Below are 17,823 nucleotides of genomic sequence, written 5' to 3'. Positions count from 1 at the left end.
ATTTCACATTTCATTTTCAAAAAGTTTTTTGGTAAATGTGTAGCAAAATTCATTTAGAAATGTCTAATTTGAAAATTAAAATGGATTAACAGAAATTTTTATTTTCAAAATGTAACCGCATCAAATGACTCAAAATTAAAATTAAAAAGCAATACTTCAAAATGCTTTTTCATTTTCTACTTAAAAACCGCTTATTCTGTGTCATAATTAAAATAAAAATGCAAAGAGGGGGTTGCATTTGCGTTTTCACATCCACCCTGCGAATAGTGTCGCACATCTCAATTTGATTTAGCATTTCTAGAGGTGAGGCGGGGCGATGACGTCAGTGCTATCTCCGTCTGTCCGGCTTGTAAGAGACACAAACACTAGGAGCAGTGCAGCCAGGCTTATAGCTTTGTGTTAGCGGCAGAGGAGAGGGCTTTGTGACGGTTGTGCACTACTGATGATTGTACACAGCTTCTCTGGACTACGTAGCAGCATTTCCGCTTTTCGCGGTCCTCCTTTCGGACGCACCGCGGTTCGTCGAAACTTCCTCTGGGACTAGCTTTGTTTTCGGACGGGCAGCCAGATCGCCGAAGGCGGAAGTGCTGCTACGCACATCTGAGAAACTCTAAACCATCATATGAATGTGTCTTTCCAGTGGTGTCCAGACAAAAGAAAGGCTGATGTAATTCCCACATATTTACATCCAAGATTCTCATTGCGGAATTGCCCCCACAGAGTTTCAAGTTTCTCAACGGCTAATGTTTTTAGCACGTATTAGCCTAACGCTAACCCTTCTTCGGGGTCATTGCAGCCAAGAAAAAAAGCACTGACCGCACAGATTAAAAAAATTATGAGCCAACAGGACCTTAATAATAAACATAACAATGATGAAAGGACATCTAGAAGATAGGTGTTGGTCCAACCAGCATACGGCAAACGTTAAGTATGGCGAAATCTGCTTGAGCAGTTGATGGGGTTTCAGCTGTCCTCGAACAGCAAAATCAGCGCATAAAAGCACATTTAGGAGATAGTCTCCTGCAGCTTGGTGCTTATTTTGCAATGCCGCAATGAGCATCTTGCATGTAAATATGAGGGAATTATATCAGCCTTTATTTTGTCTTGACACCACTGGAAATACATTCATATGATGACTTAGAGTTTTTCAGATCTGCATAGCAGCATTTCCGCCTTCGGCAATCTGGAGCTTCGGATCGCAGAGCTTCGCGTAACGGAGCTAGTCCGTGGGGAAGGTTCCGTGAATCGCGGTGCGTCCGAAGGAGGACCGCGGAAGGTGAAAATGCTTAGAGGCCCAACTCCATATCCACAACACCAAATTCACCTTTACATCAGTCTGTAGATCTTCCAACTCTTCCGATTGCAGTATAAATCCCTGCCGGGTTGATCAGCAGCTGTAAAGCCTCCTTTCTGACACACAAGTCCAGCTGCTACAATTGTGAGAAGGGATTAAAGGAGCTGGTTCACTCTGTACCATTCCACCCCTCCTCTCTTCTGTCCATCCCTTCATCATTTCATTCATTCAATCTCCTGTTGTCACGCAGTCTCACTCCCCAAAACACATGCAAACACATTTTATTTTACAGCATTACCTTATTATAAAGAAAAAAATTCTTAATCAATTATTGCAGATGGTTAAATTGATTGATTTCTAATGATATTACTTCACTCCAAAAATAAAAAATAAAAATTGAAAAATTGATTCATGATTTTTCCTAATGAAATATAATTTGCACTCATTTTAACTTTTGATACTTGATAATTTCTTGCTATTAAGATCTTTGAAACAGTGTTATGTCTATTTTACTGATATAGTATTATTTTTATTAATCATACACATGATTTTTATCAGTAAGTGAGGCCAAACTTTATTAATTTCAATCATGTTTGAAAATCTTTGCAGGGCTCCAGACTGCGACCATTTGCTCGCATTTTGCGACCAAAATTTGAGACTGTGCGACTGAATTTTACATCCAGTCGCACATGCGCGACCAGTAAATTTGCCTCCCCCACCCTCGGTATTTTTTTATTCATTAAACGTGGAAGCGGCCCGTCAATGATCAATGAAATGAGCAATGAAATCATCAATGAGACGCGAGCCCACACGCACGCAGACAGACACACACACACACACTCGTGAGACTGGAGCACACGCGAGCGCACACTCGCATGTCATTGGCTACGTTCACACTGCAGGGCTTAATGCTCAATTCGGGTTTGCTAGACCGTTCACATTTCCAAGTAAATCCGAACTTTTGTGATCTCCAGTGTGACCGTGACACGACCCAAACGAGACCCGCATGCGCAGAAGCCAGAAGAATACTCAACGGTGAACGACGTCACTTGTTTGCGGAGCAGATGTCAACAACAGTGTTGTCAAAAGCGGAGCTCTTTTTGTAATATTAAATTTATTTTCACGAAGGAGCAGCACAATTACAATCTTCTCATTTTAAGAAGGCAATGGAGTCGGGATCGTCTGTACCCACCGACCCACTGTTGTGGAATGGAAATGTGTATGTGTTGGGCCCGCGCGCCCCGTGTGTGTGTGCAAGCGCGTGCCGCGATAGAGAATAGGGGGGGCAGTGTGGGCGCGCATTCATGTTGTGTGTTACGGAGGACGGTAATAAAAGAAGGTTTCCCCCAAAATAAATGCTATGGACTCTTTATCAACCCGTTCTGGAGAATCTAAGGATCAGAACAGGGAGGAGGAGGAGGATCGCCTCGGGTCCCCTGCGCTTCTGAGCACGGTGACGGTCGGAAGGAGAGAAAGAAAAAAAAGTCATCGCGGGAAAGGTTCAACACCACGCTCTGCCATTTAGCTGGAAAATTTTTCAAAAACCGCCCAGTTGCAATAAGAGCCCTGGAGTTTGGCCTGAAAAGAGCGATCAGCCCAAATATTAATCCAATCGGGGATCTCGCTTCCCTTCCACTGACTGATCTCAGCAGCATCGTCCACCATGGTTGATGTTTACGTTCTCGTTCCCGCCTACTTTAACGCAAAATGATGACGTTTGTTGCGTGTCGATGACGTACGATTCGGAATCAAGTCGCCTGGCCGGTCAGACGGCGGTCGCAATTGAAAAGAACGGCTACAATTCGGATTCAGGACGGCAAACCCACGGGGCCTGGGTCGCAATTGAAAAGATCGGATCTGTGTTATTCAGACTGTCATGAAAAGATCGGAATTGGGCCACTTAGGGGCAAAAAATTCGGAATTGGGTCGTTTCAGCCTGCAGTGTGAACGTAGCCATTGAGTGATGCCTGAGGCGGCCAATGCGTGTGAGAAGAATAGGGAAAGTCACTGCAAGTGGCTAAAATATGTGGAGGGGCGGGGCCTAGAGATAATCGAGTGCGCGTTAACGTCTGTGGGAAGGAAACGGAGACAAATCATCACAACCTGATATGTGCAAACCTGATATGTGCGTCTGAGCTATGAACAGCTAGCGAACTATTGATTCGTTCTTTCGACCTGCGGCTAGTATACCAGTGCCAGAGTGTACAGCAGGGGTCTCAAACTCGCGAAGCAAACCACGGCTCTCATGCACGGCTGTAACGACAGCACACCGCTCCCGCGGGAGATGGTCAGCTGAGAAGCATAAATGTCCCACACCTACATGCGTGACAGCTAACGGGGCTCGAACATAAACACGTGTGAGCGACAACACGATTTAGACAGCTTAACTCCTGAGATCACTCGAGTTCTCGAACTCCTCCTTTGCGTTAAGGTGGCGGTTCACGGAGGAAACTTATGAAAATGCAACGATAGACGTGTTTGAGATGAACCAGCGCCCGGGGGGTGGGGTGGGGGGGGCATGAAGGCGAAGCTGCAACAGGAAGTTGGAGTTGTCCTTAACATTCAATTTAATAATTATGCCTCTCCCCCTAAGTATGATCTGTGATATTACATCTTTTATAATTATTTCAATGTTTTGTGATGTATGTAGCCTTTTTTAAATCAGTTGGTATTTTAAATTATTTTAATTGATCAGTGAACTACAAAAACCCATCAGGACGCATGTCCCATAATGCATTGTTTTGTAGTCTGTAGGGCAGCTATCAGTCAGTTCAGTACTAAATTTCCAGCTGTGTTTGGTCAGGTTGGGGTCTTGCTTCCGCCCCTTTCTGGTGATATTTTGGTTTTGATTGACAGGTGATGTTAGAGCAAAAACAAAAATATGTCTCACACCAGGTGATCTGTGCAGCGTTACGTCCATCTGGGTGATCTCAAATTATTGTGCATCTTGGCTGCACCTATTTGGTGTCGCCAACATGAATTTCCATCCCCTAATGTTTACATACATTTAAGTATTGTTCTTAACTGTGAAATGACCGAAAGGTTATTACGGTAATCACTTGTTACTAAAAACTTTTTTTATTCTAAATTTATGGTATTTTGTTTACTATTTTTTCTGTCATGACAGCGATGCTGCTGTCAGTTTACCTTCTTGTTGCATCTTCAAAAGTGCAGAATAAAATCTGACACTGAATTTGAAAAAGCAGATTGTAATTTTTGCATCTATAATTAAAGTATTTATTTACTTTATTTATTTTATTTAGTGTATTTTTAATACAGTGGAAATTAGAAGATCTGGTTTGCATGTTGATTTACGGTATGCGCCCCTAAATTTTCAGGTTGTGCCCCTAAAATTTTCATTTAGGGGCCACAGTGCTCCTAGTGAAAAAAGTTAGTCTGGAGCCCTGCTTTGGTGTTGGACCGGACGGAAAAGGAAAGAGGGGAAGAAGAGAGAGGGACGTTAGAGAGAGGGGGGGGTAGGAGGGTGATAATAGGAGGGGAAGGGGGGTAAGACCATGTAGCAGCATAGAGCAGACAGGTTTACTGGTTGTTTATCGTTACGGTACGGTTCAAATGTAGTACAGAAAGGGCGGGGCCTGTTCACACACACTCAAATATTATCAACACACCTGCTAGCCGCAAAAATGTCCACATGTCAACTTGCACACAAAACAGAGTGTTCACGAACGCATACCTATGCCTTTAAACCAACTAGTGTGAAATCTTTCATTCATTCAATCATGCAAACCAAGGGCCTTCTTGCTGTGAGGCAAGAACGCCTGTGCAGCCTTTTTTATTATTTTAAAAAATGTGTTTTTGCAATATGATCATCAGTACTTCTATGTCAGGCAGAAATGAATGAGCATTTAATTGTTTCGATGTAAAATATTGTATTTTTGTTTTGGGTCATAAATGCAAATGTTTAAGATGTCTGTCAAGTTTTCCAACTTCAAACAAAATGATTAAGACCCTTTTGCTCTTTCAGCCTACAGTGAGTCGACAATTTTTTGTGTTTTCAATAAATATCAACCTGTCTTTCATTTAAACATAAGGAATTAAAGAAACAAAATCTAAAATACTTAAGTAACTCCTCAAGTTTACCATGAGAAGTCTCTTGGCACATACTGTAACTAGTACATGCACTTGTAGACGTGAATCTTAAACCAGAATTTACTTGTTGTCATAACTGAAAACCCTGGTTTTAATTGACAATGTCTTCAGACTCTTATTGATTTCAAACAATCAAAGCATCTGCATGATGTTTGATGTACTCAACTGGACACCACAAAAGCCTGGCAACTGATATGAGTACACTGATTACCTAATATAATAACCTTTGACCTGCTCAACTCAATTGCCTATAGACAGAAACAAACTTAGAGAAACATTGGAAAAAAGAACAAAACACACTTTTGAAGAAACATTAAAAAATGTACTTTCTCCTGTACTTGCTTTGGTTAGCTTTGTTTTGGTTTTGCCAAATATTCCAGGATTTGCTCGTCATTGTCTTATCAGCATGTAGAACATTAACGAGCACCAGGCTGAATGTCAACCTTGACTTTGCACAGCCAGTAAAATGGCAGCTATGAGAGTGGGGTAGCAGGGCTCTAAATGAACTTTTTTTTTTAAAATCACTGACCAATAGGGCAATTGCTTTTTATGCTTGTGTTTATGCAAAGTTTCACTGTCTTTCATGGTTTGTAATGTAAAATTATTGGTCCATAAAAACATAATCTATATAGCACAATACATTGTTTTCTTGTTCGAACTCTAGCAACTCCCAACTAGAAAGCATTTCTAATTTTTAACATCCTCTTTTTGTTTGCTCTCCTTTTTTAATTATACTCTGTTAAGTTTCTGTCTTTCTTGTTAAAAATTTATACTGTAACATTTTTATTTGGCATAACGTGTACCAAACATGGGAGCTTACGTCAACGTGCAGCCAATGAAAGGAAGTAACATTTTGTTGTGGTTTTCATGGTAAATGTGGTCATTACTTCAAACCAAAACAAGTGATAAAGAAATGATTTGCTTGATAAAAATGGAAAGACTTAATTCATGCAAAAAGAGGGTGTTTTGGACCACAATACTGGTTAGGTTTTTATTTCTACAAATCCTTCCACAATCTTCTGTAACCCTTGTGCTATCATAGGCACTTTAACATTGGGAGTTGGGTCATCTAGACCCACAAGACAGTGCACTGAACCTTTTTTCTTCAATGATTTGTGATGTTCACTGGTGTCCATGGATTACATGAAATCCTCTTCACCTCTATCTATCCACCTTTGTCATGGTAGGGATAACACGTCAATGTAAAGGTTGGGTCATAGGATAGCACAAGGGTTAACTGCTTTAAATAAGTGTAATGTCATGGGGGCTATACCCCAGCTACATCAGAGTGAAGGTAAGGTAGAATCTATATAGTGTGACAGTGGTGGTGACGGTGGTTATTCTTCCCCACCATGTTGTGCTCCACAGAGCTAGCAGTGAGTGGCAACAATTTTTTCTATCTATATGTACAATATGTACATCTATCTTTGCAAAAGTTTTGAGGTTTGTTTTTGTGAATGAAATGCAGACACGCTGTCGAGACCAACTCTAGGTTGATGTCATGAAATGGGCGGCACCCACAAGGAGAGAAAGGCGGGTTCTCAGAGATCGAGTCATACTTCTGAGTAGGAAAATGAGCTGTGAAAATGACTCATATTTCCAATCATTCTTTAGTGTGCCAAAGGTAAAACATTATCATATATAGTGTTTTACACTATATACACTATATTAGTGTGCACCTGTGTGTGCACCTGTCAAAGGAATTTACGGTTCTGTTTCTTTCTGTTCTTCTTGTGTTATTTGTGCAAACAAGGTTTTAGCTGTTTTAATTTATAACCACCTCACACTGCTGTCTATTGGACTGTCGCTGATCGACAAAGATACCTCTTCTTCCTGGCGGTGTCCTGACTGCTCTTTAACGCCCGATCCGTGGCCAACAAATCCTTCTTGTTAAACAAACTTATAGACTCCAGGAACTTGGATCTTATGTTTCTGACTGACACTTGGCAGCAGGACTCCAATCACTCCTCTGTCATTGACTCTGCCCGGCTGGTTACTCCTTCATCAGACGGCCTTGGCCAGTGGGTCGGGGGGGGGGTGGGCGCCGCAGTCTTCCAGAGTCGTCTCCTATGCCGCTCAGTGAGCGCCATTATTTTCTTCATTTGATACTCAGGTGATCAAAGTCGGGGACAAGAACCCTCTGTGTACTGAGCTGTTGTCTACTGTCCACCTGGACCAAACAGCCTTGCTCCCTTCTTCTGAGGGAAAAGCGACTTTAAGAAACATAAAGTTGTGCAGCGCCACCTTGTGTACAGGAGTATTTCTGTTTTACATTAAGCGCCATCTAAAGTCAGGGAATGAAATTGCATGTTCGCTCGGCTCATCGTCAGCGAAAATCGCCTGGGTGTGAACACAAAAAACTTGGCGAAAAACGCTGGCGAATATTCGTCCCGGTGTGTACGGGCCTTTAGGGACTCTTAATTTTATTGCTCTTTATATGCTCATCCACACTTTTATAGCTTCCAGTCTTGATTATTGTAACTCCATCTTCACGTGTTTAAGCAAACACTCTTTAGAACGGCTCCAGGTTGTCCAGAACGCTGGTGCAAGGCTTTCACCAATTCATCCAACTTTTCACACGTCACCCTGATACTAATTAAGCTACACTGGCTCCCCATCCGCTACCGAGTGCATTTTAAAATCCTGGTTTTAACATACACAGCTCTTAATAGCCAAGCACCGGTCTACATGAAAGACCTTTTGTAGCCGTACACACCCAGCAGGTCTCTGAGATCATGTGACCAGGGTCTGCTGGTGGTGAAGAGGAACCCCGTTAAAAACTAAAGGTGACTGAGCCATTGCAGCTGTGACTCTAACCCTCTGGAACTCCCTTCCTCTCAGCCTCAGATCTGCAGACTCAGTGTTTTCTTTTAAACAGCAGCAAAAAACCCATCTTTTTAAAATTGCTTTTTCTTAATCATTTTTTTATATTCTGTGTTTTACCGTGTTTCATTGTGTTTTACTGTGTTTTATTTTGTTTTATATATGTGCATATAGTTTTCTCTGAAAGGCTTGAGAAAAGCATGATATGGGCCTTTTAAAGTAGACCAAACCACAAAATAACGTAATTCTAACACCTACTTATTTAGGGAACAATAGCATTTAAAAATATTTTTTACCCCATAAGGCACATTTAAAATCCTTAATATTTTCCAAAAAATGACAATGCACCTAATGGAATAACTTTGTAGCAAACAAGGTTGGCTGTTATTGTAAATACGCTAATACGTGTCGCAGTGTCTGTTTTTATTTTTCGTGTTACTAACAAGGTTGGGAGTTACAGCTATTGTGAATACGCTAACGTGGGTAACGTGGCTGACACTTCTAACGCCTAGCATAAAAATAAAAAATAAAAAAAATACTTCTAATGCCTAACATGTTACAAACAAGTTTTAGAGTTACTGTGAACGCAGTTAATAAATTCTGACTGACTGACGGACTTATCTCTGACTCTTTTGTCTAACTTAATACCACTCAGTTCGATGCGCCTTATATCCGACGCAGGTTCAAAATCAGACCATTTATTGAAGGTGCGCCTTATAATCCAGTGCACCTTAGAGTGCAGAAAATAGGAAAATTTGTTTGATAACATTTTTTTTTGTATTATACACATTGGAAACAAATTGAAGGCACAGTAAGCCGCAATCATGTGAGAACAAATTCTTTTACTGCATACTCAGATTATTACATTTCTTATTTATATTTTTTTAATCACAACAGTTAAGCTTCAAAGCAATAATTCAAAAAAAGCAATAAAGCTATAATAGCCAAACAAATTGCCAAACAACGAAAGAAAATAATCTTTGGTATGAATCAAATGCGGCATAAACATGCTTGTGTGAACACACCTACTAGCGTTGGGCGATGTCCCCTAAATTGGCAGTCTAAACTGACTTTAAAAAAAAATAAATAAATAAAAAAGAAGTGGTCTGGTCCTGCACTTGAATAGTCAAGTGCAGGACCGGTGGAGCGAGCGACCGTGTCTGTAGCAGAGCAGACGGACTTACAGTTTTGTGTTTTAGGGGAAGTGATGATGCTTTGTTACGTGTGGGAGACTTAGGACTGTGATCCGTCCCGCAGCTTTACGTGAACGAGCAACCGGAATTCAGGTGAACCGGGTGTCCCGGTAAAAGTGTGTGTCGGGGCAGAGCTCGGAGCGCTACCTAACGCAGTGTGTAAGCTTCGAGGAAGAAAGGCTGCTCAGTCCTTAGAAACCGTTCAAACAATCATGTGGATTTGTGTTTCCAGTCGTGTCCCGACAAAATAAAGGCTGATGTTTTTCCCACATATTTACGTTCAGACAAGATGCAGATTGCAGCGTTTCACGCATGGATTTTATGTTCATGCTAATGTTGTTAGCCCGTGTTAGCATACGGCTAATCCTGGCTTCTGGCTCCGTTTTTCAACAGAAAAAGCACTGACCACACGGATTAAAATTAAAATGATGAGCGAACAGGCACTTCATAATAACCGTAACATTAATAAAAGCACGTTTAGGAGATCATCTTGTATAATACCGAGCTGCCGTATCTATGTATGTAGCCGCTGGGCGGAACCAAGTTTCTCTTCCGTTTTTTAAAAACACAACTGTGCATGTGCGAATGATTTATTCCGACCGAAAGTGTGACCCATGTGAATGTTTTTTATAATCTGAAAAAGTTTTTCTGGGCCCATCTACACGGTTGGATTCTAATCCGACCAATAATCCTTATCAAGATATTTTGCACATGTAACCGCGTCTTATGGTGTCGACTCGCAGCGTGGCGGGGGCGTTGCATCACGATGGTGTCTCTCCATCGTGATGTCAGTCCCCCATCACGATGGACGATGGTATCGTCCATCGGCACAACCCTAACACCTACAGACACTGCCTTTACACACTTGTGATTATTATAATTCCATGAGAATTATAGTCTTTAATACCTTCAATTATAAAACTAAAAGATGCAGTTTCATAAATTAGTCCTTTTAGAAGCAATAAATCTCTAAAACACATACAGATGATCCCTTTTATAACACGTTCATTATTGTTGTACTAACATCTGCTTTTTAAAACAAGCCAAAGGCTCAGGGCAGAGATACAGAAACACAGATCCATGCAAAGGAAAGCATTAATCTTTTAATATGTTCAATCAGACCTGGCTTCAGCACAACTCACATCAACTCTGTATGTACTTTTTAATTTTTAACTTTCTGGTTTCTGTAAGCAGTTAAATGCTCCTCCACTCCAGCAACAATCAAACCCTCTCAAACCTAAAGAAAAGTCACTCATTTAGCCTCGATAGCCATAGTTGTTTTAAACAGCGCAAACAGCATGTTATTTGACCAAATATCAAGCTTGGACAGTTTTAGGACATTTTTGAGCTTCATGTATGTTGAAGGACTTAAGAGGGGAAACAGTGGAAAAGAATCTTTTTTCACTTTTGCCTTCAAACTGCACAGAACACCTTTTGGTTTTGGTACGCGTAGGGAAAAACCCTGGTAGGGTGCTTCAGTGTTGCATTTGAAAACTTGTGACTAAAATAGCTACTGAATGAAACAGATGTTCATCTGGAAAAGGCAACTTTCTGAAAAGGCTGAGGAAAAACCTTTCTTTGCTGCTTCCTGCCAACATTTAACCCAAGACAGCAACTGGAAAATAATGGAATAAAACTGTCTCCCCTGACCTTCCAGTTGGCCAGTCATTAAAGCATTATTATCCACGCACATTTGCTGATATATTTCTAATTAAAAGCCTCTGGCAGAAATATCATCTTACTAAAATATATAGTTTCAGTAAAAGGAAGGTTTCCTCATCTGTTTTAGGAGCCTTTTTTTGTGTGTGAAAACAGTGCAGCAGGGAGAGGGCTCAGTCGGACCATGTTCCTCCTCACTGAACTCATGCGAATTACAAAAAAACAATGAGCTTGCTTTACAGTTCTGAAATGTTGCTAAAATGTAACCACACTGGTGATAACCCAAAATCATAGAACCTGATTGCTGTGTGGGCTTTTAGCAAATCATCAAGCATCAGGAACATTGCTAAGGATGCATCTGGATCGGGTCCATAATGAATTCAAGGCCTGGAATAAGTCCCACCTCTTAGTTCCTGCCTGTAATCTGTCTGATGGAGGATTGGGAAGTAATCTGAATGGCCTGGACTCAGGACAGGAGGTGGGGGAAGTCAGAGGGACAATCCTCACTGCAGTCACTTCATTTTGTACTGATATCTGTTAATAACTAGCACAATAAGGTTGAATTTGGACATAAAGGATTAGATGAAGACAGGGCTGGTATTTAACTATGCATGCATATTTGCAGCAACGTTGGAATAAATGTGACAATAAATTGCAATAAAAATGATCTTGATCTTCATCACTGTATAAAACACTGTATAATCGATCTGCACATTGTAATATTTTCCATGCACTTTACTGTCCATTGCAATACTGTAGATTATGTTCATAGTTCTGCCTATAGTGTTCATACACTCTTACATAGCCCATCTGAATAGTTTGTCCATAGTACACCTATCTGTATATCGTGCTTATAGTATTAATATCTGTAAATTATGTCCATAATATTTACCTGTATAGTTATTGTACATACTATAGACCTTTATTCTGTACTTACTGCTTATTGCACTTCTGGTTAGATGCTAACTGCATTTCGTTGCCTTGTACCTACATGTGCAGTGACAATAAAGTTGAATCTAATCTAATCTAATCTAATCTGTGTTTTAAAAAGAAAATTTGACAAATACATTTTAATTTACTATAAGATTTACAACAAATGCATTCACTAGTAAAACCCAAAACCACTTAAAGTCAAAAACTAATAGTGTGTTATGAAAATGTATGTTTTGTATTAAAAACTGAAAGAAATTGTTAGATGCTGTATTCAATTTAAACTAACAAAGTTGATACTTTGGCCTCCAAACCACTGCATAGACTTCAACTGGAAACAAACCATTAACTTCTATAGAGAAATAAACAGCTGTTCAGTCATTAGCGGCGGTTAGATGTGCAAAATGTCTTAAATCTGATCAAAGGTCGGATTAGAATTGAACTGTGTACATGGACCTTGAAAAACTTTATCCAATTATAACAAACATTTACATAGCCAGATTTTCGATCGGAATAAATCGTTTTGACATACGGAGAACTATCTAAAATACAGTGATCCCTCGCTATAACACGGTTTACTTTTCACGATTTCGCTACTTCACGGATTTGCATTGTGCATTGTGTTCTGCATTCTGATTGGCTAAAAAGTCACTCCGCTTCTTCTCTACCTTTGCGTCAATAACGTATCAGTTTAATATGCTCATGTACGTAAATCAGCTTGCCAAATTTACAACACGTACGTGCAAATCATCTTACAATTTTGAGTTTCTCTAAAACCCATAGAAATAGAGCAACAACAACTGCCAATCACTATGTTCTTCTCCCGAACAAACACACCTGCACCGCGGGCTTCAACAGAAGAAAAGACTCTAGGGCGAAGTCGGGAAGCCCTCATCCTGGCAGCTCGAACAAGCCCTGAGCACCAGAGAAATAGAAGGCACAGATCTACCACACCAGACAAGACCCAAGGTGTAGGCTGTGTAAAGAGGCACCTGAAACAATCCAGCACATAACTGCATGGTGTAAGATGCTGGCAGGCAAAGCATACATGGAGCACCACAATCAAGTGGCTGTAATAATATACAGGAACATGTGTGCAGAATATGAACTGGAGACCCCAAAGTCAAAATGTGAAACACCTCCGTAGGTGGTAGAGGATGAAAGGGCAAAGATCCTGTGGGACTTCCAGATCCACACCGATAGAATGGTAATGGCGAACCAACCAGACATTGTAGTGGTGGATAAAGAACAGAGGTAAGCCGTTAAGGTGGATGTGGCAGTGCCAAGCGATGGGAACACCAGGAAGAAGGAACATGAGAAACTGGAGAAATACCAGGGACTCCGAGAAGAACTGGAGAAAGCCTGGAAAGTGAAGTGCCTGTGGTAATTGGAGCACTCGGGGCAGTAACCCCCAAGCTGGACGAGTCCAGAAAAGCGCAGTGCTAGGAACAGCTAAGACTGCGCAGGACCCTCAAGCTCCCAGGCTTCTGGTAGAAGAACCGAGCTTGTGTGAGGGGCGTTGTATGTGTGTGTGTGTGTGGATGTGTGTGTATGTATGTATGTATGTATGTATGTATGTATATATATGTATATATATATATATATATAGATATATATACATATACGTATATATATATATATATATATATATATATATATATATAGTTTTAGGAAAGCAGCGACTTTCGTATTTCATACTCTGCTGTAAACGGTGCAATGGGGGTAGCATGGGATTTCTAAAGTGCGGCTGGCTCCGTAGGTAGCGCTTGAGAAGCGCATGCTACAGGAAAACACTGCTGCTTTTGTGGGCTTGGATCCATCGGGCGGGAACTGCGAAGACACGCGGGGGAATCTGGGCAATCTGGGGCAATCTGGTTCACGTACTTCTGTGAGGATTTGGATTCGCTGACTGATTTTTCAAAAGTATATTTTTATTTTTTTGGTTATTTATCTTTGCTGGCCTGCGATCTACCCTCGTGTCCTTGCTCAATCCAGCAGTCTCCAAGGTGAATCAGGGCTCCAGACTGCGACCAAATGGTTGCATTTTGCGACCAAAATTTGAGAGTGTGCAACTGAATTTTACATCCAGTCGCACATGTGCTACCAGTAAATTTGCCTCCCACACCTTCGGTATTTTTTATTAAACGTGGAAGGGGCACGTCAATTATCAAGGAAATAATGAGACGCGAGCGCACACGCACGCAAACACACGCACACAAACTCGCACACATACTCATAAGACGCGAACACACACTCGCGTTTCATTGAGTGATGCCAGTCTGTGAGGCGGCCACTGCGTGTGAGAAGAATAGGTAAAGCCACTGCAAGTGGCTAAAATGCATGGAGGGGGAGGGGCCTAGAGATAATCGAGCGCACGTAAACATTCTGTGTTAAGGAAACGGAGACAAATATCATCACAACCTGATACGTGCGTCTGAGCTATGAGCAAACGAACTATTGATTCGTTCTTCCGACCTGCGGCTAGTGTACCAGTGCCAGAGTCTACAGCAGGGGTCTCAAACTTGCGAACCAAACCACGGTTCTCATGCGCGGCTGTCACTGCAGAACATCGCTCCCGCTGGAGTTGGGTCAGCTGAGGAGAATAAATGTCCCACACCTACATGCGCGACAGCTAACGGGGCTCTAACATTAAACACGTGTGAGCAACAACACGATTTAGTCTTATGTAGTCTTTTGTAATGTATGTAGCCTTTTTTTTAAATCACTTGGTATTTTAAATTATTTTAATTGATCACAGAACTACAAAAACCCATCAGGACACATGTCCCATAATGCATTGTTTTTTAGTCATCAGGGCAGCTTTCAGTCAGTGCAGTGCTAAATTTCCAGTTGCGTTCGCTCAGGTTGGGGTCTTGCTCCCTCCCCTTTCTCATGAGATTTTTTGGTTTTGATTGACAGGGGATGTTGGAGCAAAAAAAAAACATGTCTCACATCAGGTGATCTGCGCAGCGTTGCGTCCATCTGGGAGATCTCAAACACGCTTATTGTGCATCTTGGCTGCTATTTGGTGTTGCCAACATGAATTTCCATCCCCTAATGTTTACATACATTTAAGTTTTGTTTGTAACTGTGAAATGACAAGTTACTACGGTAATCATTTTGTTACTAAAAACTTTTTTTATTCTGAATGCATGTTATTTTGTTTACTATTTGTAATGTCATGACAGCGATGGTGATGTCAGTTTACCTTGTTGCATCTTCAAAAGTGCAGAATAAAATGTGACACTGAATTTGGAACAGCACATTGTAATTTCTGCATCTATTATTAATGTATTTATTAGTAATACAGTGGAAATTAGTAGATTTGGTTAGAATGTTGATTTACGGTAGGCGCCCCTAAATTTTCTGGTTTTGCCCCTAAAATTTTCAGTTGGGGGCAACAGTGCTCCTAGTGAAAAAAAGTTAGTCTGGAGCCCTGTGAATTTCAACTACAACTCAGAGGTGAATTTCTAATAAACTCCTGCCACTCTGTCCTAGAAAACGACACAGGTTTTTAAATTTTGGCTACGTAATGATAATTAAAAGACCACTGGGAACGCTTTTAGAAAAGATCAAAAGATGATCAAAGTGGGACTTTAAGAGCAGTTCTAGCATGATTTTACTGTACAAATAAACACAAAAAAATGTGCTTCCCTGTTGTCAAGACCGATTTTATGCATATAAGCAAAATGTTAGTTTCACATCCATTTTTACACATCAGAATTCCCCTGACATACAAGTTTAAATTGGAAATACTAGATGTTATTTTTGATCTTTTATTTCATTACTAAATAATACAATAAAAGGTTACAAAAAGCATGACAGATACTATCTGAAGTAAAAGAAATTACTTTACTTTGCAACAGTTCCTTTTGTTTCTACATCTCTAGTGACAGCCTCTGCCTTATGCTTTTAATATGAATTTGCCTATGGTTTGCACATGTCATGGCATCTGCAGCTGCCAAAGATAACTGTGAGGCCGTCTGCTAACTATGGAAATAATGGTAAAGTCTCCTTGAGCGTGTGTGTATGGTAACAATAACAGTAAACGAAAAGGCTTCACGGCCTGGAAATGAACACACAGAGGCAACACGGGCACAAAGACGGTCAGGAAGGACTTGCATAACTTCGCAGTGTGACTGTGCAACTTCAGAAAGACGGATTCTGAAAAACTCGGGAAAACCAGTTTCACTTTAAGAAGCTTTGAGGAAAAAAACGATTAGGGCGAAAGTCAAAATAAAAAGCCAGTGGTTACAAAAACCAACAAACGCTCCACAGCATAGTGTGAATGCAGACAATCAGTGTTTTGTTCAGTGTTGGTTTTTTACGACCCGCCTTCATCAGAAAGTAAAAGTTTCCGAGGAACACCCGAAAGCAGCACTAACCTACACCCCTACACACAGTGACCGTGATGCTCATCCAAAATCACCGTCTTTCCACTGCTGCGGACATTTCCGCTATCCGCCCACTAACTCTACTCCCAAAACAAGAGCCAAACACCCAACATAGTGCAGAACAATGCGTGCTGGACCGATTTAAACTCGACTTACTGTTAGTTGTCTGTTTTTTGACACTTTATGGAATCTCCCAGCGTCGCAGCAACAGCTCCACGGTCCGCCCACCTCAGAATGCCTTCAATGCGTCATAATAAATACTCCCCGCCCCGGAAGCGCTCTGGTCCAATCAAAGCTCTTGGACACTGTTTTGACCAATCACATTAAAGACAAACTCTGACTGACCACACCACCGTCCAGCCACGATGTCGGAAGGCCGGGAGGGTCCTTCCTTGTCCCCAAATACAGTTTTGACAGACACCATCTGCGCACAATGGAAAAGTTTGATTCCTTTTACGGGACGTTGTCGGTCCAATCACCGGGAGGAACGGGTTAGGATACGGTCGCAACCCGGGGAAGACGCCCTAACAGCGTAATGACACTACAGACACACAGAAACGATGATGTTTGAGACATTTTCTTATCATAGTTACTCAGTTTATCCATTAGATAAATCAAATTGTTGGATTGCTGGGTTTGTATTCACGTTGTGTTTTAACAAGTTGGTTTGCGACCAAAAGCAGCAGGATGAATATTAACTTTTTTTTGCTCCAAGATCCACACCCACTGTCAAAAACGTATTTCATAAAATGATTGAGCTCCACAAGACAAACTACATTAGTACTTATAGAATTTTATTCAAATATACATCAGATGATAGAAAAATACCAAAGAGTTAGTGTTTAGTGACATCTAGTGGCAATTGTACAATATGTCTCGTGCAGCAGAAATGATAGTCGAAAAAAAGGAAGTCTAAAGATTATGATTTATTCTGAGAACATATTGTTTTTGTATTGAAGACGATTGGGGTTTCGGAGAAAGCAAAAAAGTGTTCTAAAAGATTCTGGCTATAATCACAGTTCATAAATCTCAGAAAAAAGTCAGACATTCTGACTTTTCTGACATCAAAGTCAGAATTCTTGGGGGGAAAATGGAATTCTAAGATTAAAGTCAAATTAAATTAGAATTCTGAGATTAATGTCAAAATTAGATCAAATTCTGAGATTAAGGTAAAAATTACATTAAAGTTAAAATTCTGAGATTAAAGTCAGATGTCTGTGTTTAAATTAAGAGTTCCGTGACTTAAATCAGAATTCTGCGATTAAAGTCAAGATTCTGCCGTTTAACCCTTGGGCTATCTTAGATGACCCCACCCTTACATTGACGTGTTCTCCCTATCATGACAAAGGTGGATAAAGGTGGAAAGATTTCATGTAATCCATGGACACCAGTGAAGATCACAAATCATTGAAGAAAAAAG

At 40.8% G+C, this 17,823-nt stretch overlaps 1 protein-coding gene across 8 annotated transcripts in view; it reads right to left on the bottom strand.

Annotated features, from left to right (window-relative positions):
- LOC101173180 (microtubule-associated protein 4) overlaps positions 1 to 16,671 on the bottom strand; it is a 201,890-nt gene extending 185,219 nt beyond the window's left edge. For all 8 annotated transcript variants that reach the window (XM_023950293.1, XM_023950294.1, XM_023950296.1 and 5 more), the window contains exon 1: positions 16,560 to 16,671. The gene's annotated coding sequence lies outside the window, so the exon portion shown is untranslated. The remainder of the gene's footprint in view (positions 1 to 16,559) is intronic.
- Positions 16,672 to 17,823: the final 1,152 nt, after the last annotated feature.

The sequence above is a fragment of the Oryzias latipes genome, chromosome 20, assembly GCF_002234675.1.
Source record: "Oryzias latipes chromosome 20, ASM223467v1".
Classification (NCBI taxonomy): domain Eukaryota; kingdom Metazoa; phylum Chordata; class Actinopteri; order Beloniformes; family Adrianichthyidae; genus Oryzias; species Oryzias latipes.
Note: the sequence above shows the minus strand (reverse complement) of the source record. Positions and strands in the feature narration are given on the sequence as shown.